Consider the following 8182-nt stretch of genomic DNA (forward strand, 5'->3'; position numbering starts at 1 on the left):
GGAAGAGCTCACAGCGGGAATGGGGGACTGTCCCAGCCCTCTCCCAGCTCCTGGCAAATCTGCACCTTCTTCACTGCATGGAGCACCCCACACGTTCCCCTCCAGAGGCAGCAGCACAAGCAGAGGAATGTCATGTCCAAATACATTTCCAAACTAACACCCATGGACCATTCTCCTCCCCACAGCTCCCTGCTCTCATCCTAGTCTGATATAAACATTCACTAGGAACTTGCTCCAGCAATATTACTTCTCTACATAGCATTACCACCATTTCATCCCATGTTCTCCTCCCAGGGTTTGCTCTTTGTCCTGGGGGCCCTTTAGAAAAATAAAATACAAAATATCCTATTTTTGGGAAGGGCGACTGACAAGGGACAGCTATGGGACACCAGTCTTCAATCAGGAGGTGCTTTACCAGTGAACAGTTTTACAGGTACAGGTGCTCCATCAGTATTTTCCATTCTGTGGAATGTGCAAAGAAAACCTGCTTTAAAAAATTAATAGGATTCATCCCATCTCCTTCTCTTCTCCAGCACTGCTCTGAGTGTGGAATTTCTCCTGCCTGGCAACCCTGTGCCAGGGACAGCTCTTCAGCTCATCATCCTGGTCCACCCTCAAGGATGGCTCCTCAGCTGGCACCTCCAGCACAGTCTCAGTCACTGTTCCTGGCTGGGCCAGGCCAGGGGTGACTCTGTGCTCAGGAGCTGTCACTGCCCACTGCTGTGTTTTGAGGAGGAGAACACTTTCATTTTTCAAAGAAAGCAAAAGGAAACATGCAGGCTTCATCATGTTTAAATAATAGACTTTTGAACACTACTTAGAGGTAATTCAGTGTTGTCTGAAGAGAGAAGCAATTTACATTTCTTTGTTTGGTGTTTGTTTGGAGCAGGAAGAAAACCTAAGGACTATAAGTGACTGCATTACCACACTGTGGCCTTTTCTTTTTAATCATCTGCTTGAAGTCCAAAAAGCCCTTGCATCCTTCTATTCCCACTCCTGCCTTTCATTTCCAGCCACTTGTTATCTTCAAAGAGAAAGTGCTTCTGCATAGAGGGAGGGAAAAAAAGTTCACAAAAAAAACCCCTGTATATTTATTTGAAAGCAATGTGGAGATTTTAAACCTGTAACTAGGTGTCTTGAGACAAAAGCTCAGCTTCAAGGGTCTCCAAGCAGTAAAACCACATTTTGCTCCTTACAAAGTCAAAAATGAAAGTGTTAACTAAAATCTGTAATATTTTCAATTATATTTGCTTCAGATTTAAGGGAGACTTATCCTTAAGAGACTTGTTTGAGACAGGTTTGTGAAGACTATTTAAAAGATCAGGATATTTTTACACCACTGTTAATCTGGAAAAAGATCATACTACATTGAAAATTGAGTTTCCCAAAATAGCACACACACTGCTAACTCACCCCACACTAATTACTACTTTTGTACCACACCCCACACCCCCCCCCACACCCCTTTTTAAGGGAGTGGCTTTCTGGGAGAGCTGTCCCCAGCCCGAGGGTCCCCAGGGTCGCTGCAGGGGCACAGCCAGGGGCTGGGTGGTGCCTGGGCATAGGCAGTGCCTGTCTGTGTCAGCCTGTGACAAACCTCCAAAACAAACCAGCAAACAAAGGCAGCCTGTCTGCTGCCCCACGTCAGGCACTCAGAGTTTCCTATGCAGGGTGGCTCTGTTCTAGACCTTATCCTCGGCAATGCAGGGCAAGCAGACAAGCTTTAGACCCAATGAAGAAATGACACGAAAGCCAGGACAAAAAGAGTAATAGTGGGGAGATTTTTTTTTCTATCATTAAAAAAGAAAAGATGCCACAATGCTGCTGAGTTTTAGTAAGGTGTTTTCTTTCTTTTCATCTCCTTGATAAAAGTGTGGCTCCATAAATCTTGGCACTCAGCATTCCTCTCTGCAGTCCTTTGTAACCCAAGAGGAGACACGGTGATGCACTGGCCGAGGAGTGAGCCATGTCCCTGCACTAAATTACCCCAGTACATACATTCAGTCAAAGGCCACAACTGAATAAACAATAAACCACTCCACTCACATTTGGCTGACATCTCTGCATGAGACAGGCAGGGCTGGTCGGGAAGGCAGCACCTTTGCCTGCACCAGCACAGCCAGAAAGAGGAAAGGAATTCTGCTGCAGTGACAGGGCAGCAGGCTGTACACAGAGGAGATGGGATTCAGCAGGATGCTCCAGGATGCTGTGGGGTGCCACGGGATGCAGCAGAGACTGGTGGAGGACAAGATGTGCTTGTGCCACAGATGCTGCCGTGGGCTCTGCAGGCTACTGGCAGGGACAGGATGTCACCCCTGCAGAGGCAGCTGCCATCATGCCTGTGCAACTCCCTGCTGTGTGGATACAAGCCCAGTGCAGGTGCAGAGGAGCTGGACACTCAGGCCTGGTTGAGCCCCCTCAGTGCACACATGCCAGGCTCACTCCCTTGTAGAAAACCCTGAGGGGGCTGCAGGCAGGCCAAGATGAATGTGTTCATGTCCCAGGCATATTTCTCATCTCACTGGAAAGGGCAGCACAACTTGACATCTCATTTTGGCACCCAACAAGGCTGCCTCTGGTATTTGCAGGCCAGAGCAAATTTCCTCAAGGCCCGTGTAAGAACTATAGAATGAACTGATCATCTATCAGACCACCAGGATGGAGGCTCCCTGCTTGTTTCAGCCACTGGGCCAGGAGGAAAACTGACTGATGACTCCCATTCAAACTGTGAAAGGAAACCCAGCAGGCACAGAGCAGCTTCCTGACTCTCATGCCACCTCCCACCTCATGGCCAAAATTCCCAACCACCTCTCCAGACAGAAATTCTCCTTTGGGAAGCACCCAACAGCAACAACAACAACCCCTTCTTGTTTGTTCCACATGTGCTTGCTCCAAGAAGGTAACAAGCTTGATACCAAAGCATGACCTTCTGTTGATTGTCAGCTTGGGATGTGGCACAACAAAAAAAACCAAAAAAAGCTAAACTAGATGCACAGACTGAGACTACCCTGAAAGTGAAGGTTTTATGCTCAGCATCCAGCCTCTCCATCTGTGGAGAGACACACACACACACCCCTCCTCTTTTTACACCCCTGTTCACAATAATCCATCTCTTTCCACCAACCTGAGAAGGCACATTGATTAAACAATGAAGCTATAGTTAGCTGGGGAAAGCTTGATCCTTTTTTTTCCTGTCACTCCACAAGCTACCTTAACTTGGGGGCACTCCAGAATTTTTTTCCACAACTCATAATAATTTGCATGGCATTTTTATTATTACACTACCAGCATGTCACTGTCATATTTTCTGAAAAATCTCTTTGCCCCGGATTTCTCTCCTGGGAAGCTGGAAGCCTCAGAGAAAAAGGAAAACAATACTATCTCATTTGCTTCTCCTGTGTTTTGCTGCTTTGGAATGTGGTTGGATATTGTTTATCCAACATGTGAATTGTTTTTACTTATTGGCCAATGACGGTCAAGCTGTGTTGGACTCTGAAGAGAGAGTCATGAGTTCTCTTTAGTATCTTTTAGCCTTCTGTCTGTATCCTTAGTATAGTTTAGTATGGTATTCTTTTATATACTATAGATCATAAAATAATAAATTAGCCTCCTAAGAACATGAAGTCAGATTCATTATTCCTCCCTTCAATGGGGGTCTCAGAAAATACAATACCAGCACTTCAATTTGCTTTCTCTCAAATTAATTGATTAATTTGGGCGTGTCTAGAAATGTCAGGTTTCTTTTTAATTTTATATTGGGTTTTGCATGGTAGGGTTTTGTCAATGGAGGACTGCAGGAGTGGCTTCTGTGAGAAAGTGCCAGGCACTTCATTTGTGTCCAATGAGCCATCCAGCTCCAGTAAAGACCTGCTGCTGTCCAAGGCCGAGCCCATTGGTGACAGTGGCATAACAGATTCAAGAATGGACAAAAATCCCTGCTCAGCAGCAGCTGCTGAAACAGAGCAGTGAGAATATGTGAGAGCAGCAGCCCTGCAGCAGCTGAGGTCAGTGAAGCAGGACAGGTCAAGCCCTGCAGCCTGTGACCAAGGCCGTGGTGAGGCAGCTGTGCCCCCGCAGCCATGGAGGGCCTCATGCCAGAGCAGGACACCCAGAGGAGGTTGTGGTCCTGGGGGAGCCCACACTGGGGCAGGCCCCTGGCAAGACCTGTGACGTGGGTGCCCCGTTGGGTCACAGGTGCTGCCAGCAGACCTGCTCCAGCGTGGGAGCCACTCTGGGGTAAGCTGATCCTGAAGGACTGCACGCCATTGAAGGGGCCCACGCTGAAACAGTACATGTGGGAAGGACTTGTGCTGGAGAAGTTCATGAAATACAGAGGCTGAGCCTGGGAAGAAGAAAGAGGTGAGAGGAAGCTGTTTTAAAATTTGGGTTTGTTCCTCATTACCTGTCACAGACACATTTTATAAAAAATCCTTTCCTTAGGGTTTTTTCTCCTGAGAAGCTGAGAGGCCTCAGGAGCAACATGTAAACAATGGTTATCTGCTGCTGTGGAATGCAACAGGTGGATCTGTGATTGGTCTCGTGGTTGTTTCTAATTAATGGCCAATCACAGTCAGCTGGCTCAGACTCTCTGTCCGACACACAAGCTTTTGTTATCATTCTTCTTTTTCTATTCTTAGCTAGCCTTCTGATGAAATCCTTTCTTCTATTCTTTAAGTATACTTTTAATATAATATATATCATAAAATAACAAATCAAGCCTTCTGAAACATGGAGTCAGATCCTCATCTCTTCCCTCATCCTAAGACCCCTGCGAACACTGTCACAATTACCCTACTCTTATTTGGCTGATAATAAATTATAATAAATTAAACTAATTTCCTCAAGTTGAATCTGTTTGCTTGTGATGGTAACTGGTAAGTAATTTCTCCCTGGCCTTATCCTGACCCACAAGCTATTTTTTATGTTTTTCTCCCCCATGTCCAGCTGAGGAGGAGAGTGATAGAGCAGCTTTGGTGGGTATCTGGTATCCAGCCAGGATCAGCCCACCACACATTTACTCATCTACTCAGTAAAATACCATCAGTTTTTTCAAGTGCTTGTTTCCCTAAAGGATATCCATAGAAAATAAATTAAGTACTTTTTCTTTACTTTGATTGCTGCAAGCTGTATTGATTTAGGAAGGTGCCAGCTGATTTCTGTGCATTTTAAAAATTATTGTTATTATTATTTAATTATTAAGTTATTATTATTTTCTAACTCTTGAGGTACCTCGAGAGTTACTGACCACAACACACCCCTGAGGTAGATCCAGAACCCAGAACATGGCAGTGCATGACTACAAAGCATCTCATCCCAAACACTGCTTTTAAGCCTGGCCACTCCCTTGTTTTTCCGTTTTTTATTTTTTGGGTGGCCTGTAGTCATACTTGGTTGCTGAAGGAAAACTTCTGTCTGAGAGGTGGATCCTTCCTCATGCTCTTAAAAAATGAGAGCCCTGTTTTATTCCCTCCTCTCACTGTAGGAAGCTATAGTCAGAGCCTCGCTCCATGAAAAAATTCCCACCCCTCTGGGCAGCACTCTGCATATAACAAAATCTAGGACCATTTTTGCATTGCCTCACCAGAGCTGCCATTATTCCTATGAGCCTGTCATCCTCCTGGGCAATGTCACTGTTGAGAATACCCTGGCAGCACAAAAAAAGCCAGCAGGACCTGATTCAGAGTAGATTAAAGAGGGATTTTGCTATCAGAAATTTTAACAAGAAGGGTTTTTCAAAGTATGGTCACTTGTGGCAGTCGGATAATCTGACAAAAGATAAGGGATTTAGGGGGCTTGAGCTGAAGCACTTCCCCTCCTTATGCCCAGGTTTGTCCTATTTCTTTCAGCCACTGACTGAAAAGGATCCTTTGTGCCAATAAAAATCCCTTTATTAGCTGTGTGCTTACATGAAGCTCTGAAAATGCTGCCTGGGGTATTTAGATCATAACTACATCATGCAGCTGGGGAAGCCTGTGGGAAACACTGCTTTTTGCTGCTTCTTTTTTGGTTTTGTTTGTTTGTTTGTTTGTTGGGGTTTTTTGTTTGTTTTGTTTGTTTGGGGGCTCTTTGTTGTTGTTTTTGTGTTGGGTTTTTTGTTTGTTTGTTTGGTTGTTTTGGTTTGGTTTTGGTTTTGGTTTTTTGTTGGTTTTTTTTGGAATGGCTGTGACAGTACAGCCAAGAATTCAGCTTTCTAGGAGGGTGAGATGTGCTTGGGCCAGGACTGGGGAGTGGGGCTGCAAAGCCACCATGGGCCATAACATCAGAGGAGCTTCACAGCATTAGAGAAAACTCAGCAAAGAATTTCCTTCTTGAGGAATGAATGAATGATGAGGGTCTGAGGGCACCCTGGGCAGATGCAGAATACAGGGTGCCAAGACTCCCACATTCAGACTGAAAATTCCTGCCCTTCTCCTGAACATGAAATGCCTCAAAAAAAAAATTTTTTTTTTTTTTTTTTTTAAATCTACATCATCTGAGTGTCAGGGCTGCTGAAAGGGCAGGCTGTGGAGTGCAAAAGCATGACCTGCATAAGGAGGCCCAGGAGGATGTCTGCTCCACATCTGAGGGGAAGTCCTGCAGTGACCAGCAAGAACTAGTTCTCTTGGAGGAAGTCATGGCCAGTGGTGAGAAACTTGCTGGATCTCTGGGCTTCACCCAGGGGTCTCCTGCTGTGAAGATTTGGAGACCAACAAAGTGGCAGAAGAATTATTCTGTATAATACTTGCTCAAAAGTGAATTCAGTATTTTCCCTTTTTACCTTCCCTCAACACCATGCCCTCCCAGTCTTTCCTTGGGAAAATATCTCCAACAGGGCTTTAATGCATTTACTTTCCTGGGAATCACTTTCTTTTTGCTGGCAAAAGAGAGCTGCCCTCACTGAGAGTGAGAGCTTTTTAAGCCCCAAAACACCACCCTGGAGACGTTTCAGCAGCTGTGTCTGAACACAGGGCTGAGGGTGCTCCCCAGAGCCCTCTGAGAATGTCAATGTTTCAGTTCAGTCCATGGGAGAAGTGCAGGGTGAGGCCATAAACCAAACACCAGGCAGAAATCCTGCAGCTTAACCAAGGAACAAAACTCTACTTTTTCTGGAGCAGCACCTCACTGCTCCAAAATGAACAGGAATTCATGGCAGGAATTGTTGTGGGTTTCTCTTCATGAATTAGTACAGACACGGCCATTTATTCTTGAGGTTAGCAACAGAAGCAATCCTGCACTTTTATTTGTGCTAAAAAAGCAGATTTTTTCTAAGTTTCACCAGTTTCTAGCTGAAGTTTTGGACTGAGGCCATCACTGAGATGTGAGGAGGCAGAGCTGAACCTGTGCTGCTGCTATCAGTGGCACCACACAGCAGCAGCTGCCCTGAGATGGCTGGAGTGCCTGTGCAATGCCAAACCACACAACCCCTGTGTTCTTTACATTAACCAGCAGCACAATCTCCTCTCCTGCATGCAGGGCTAGGCAGAGATTGGCTCCACACCTTCAGGTTTCTTTCTGCTTGTCCAAAATGCATCCATCCTGTGCCCTATTTCCTGGAGCAGAACTTTCTTTTGCTTCTCAATCCTGCTCAAAAAGCTGCTGAGCTGAGGACAGTAGAAAACCTCTGTATTCCCTTTTCCCCCTTTAGCATTAAATAGAACACAAACAAGAAAACAGATTAAATAACATGCCTTTCAGGGCATATGTTGCATAATACTATAGAGAGCACAAGCTTTTAAAGCAAATCTCTCCACTAAAATTACAACAAACTGCTCTAAATAGCATTTTCTAGGCTCAGCGGGGGCAGGGGGATGCCGATTTCCATGCTACTCCTCTGCAGCTTGTTAGAGGCACTGAGAAACATATGCACTTTCCTTAAAAAATGCACTTAGGCACTTATTATCCAGCCTTCAAATTATCTGGCAACCTGTGCACTTGCATCACCATGGCAAGGATATTCTGCACCCTCTTGTGTGCAGGTGTACAGAAAAGAAATGATTTTGAGTTTTATCTTTTTTTTGGGTTTTTTTGGTCCCAGCTCTCAGCACCTGGCCCTCGGCCCGAGGTACAGATGGGGATGTTGGTCAGAAGCTGCATGTCTGTGGTGCATGTAGTTATTTGTCAGTGGGGCTTGTTTTCGTCCCTGCAGGGGCAATCATATAAAAGGCTGCATCAAGACTGGGATGAGATAAGAAACTGCAGAGGG

This window comes from Ammospiza caudacuta, chromosome 2 (genome assembly GCF_027887145.1).
Source record: "Ammospiza caudacuta isolate bAmmCau1 chromosome 2, bAmmCau1.pri, whole genome shotgun sequence".
Lineage (NCBI taxonomy): Eukaryota > Metazoa > Chordata > Aves > Passeriformes > Passerellidae > Ammospiza > Ammospiza caudacuta.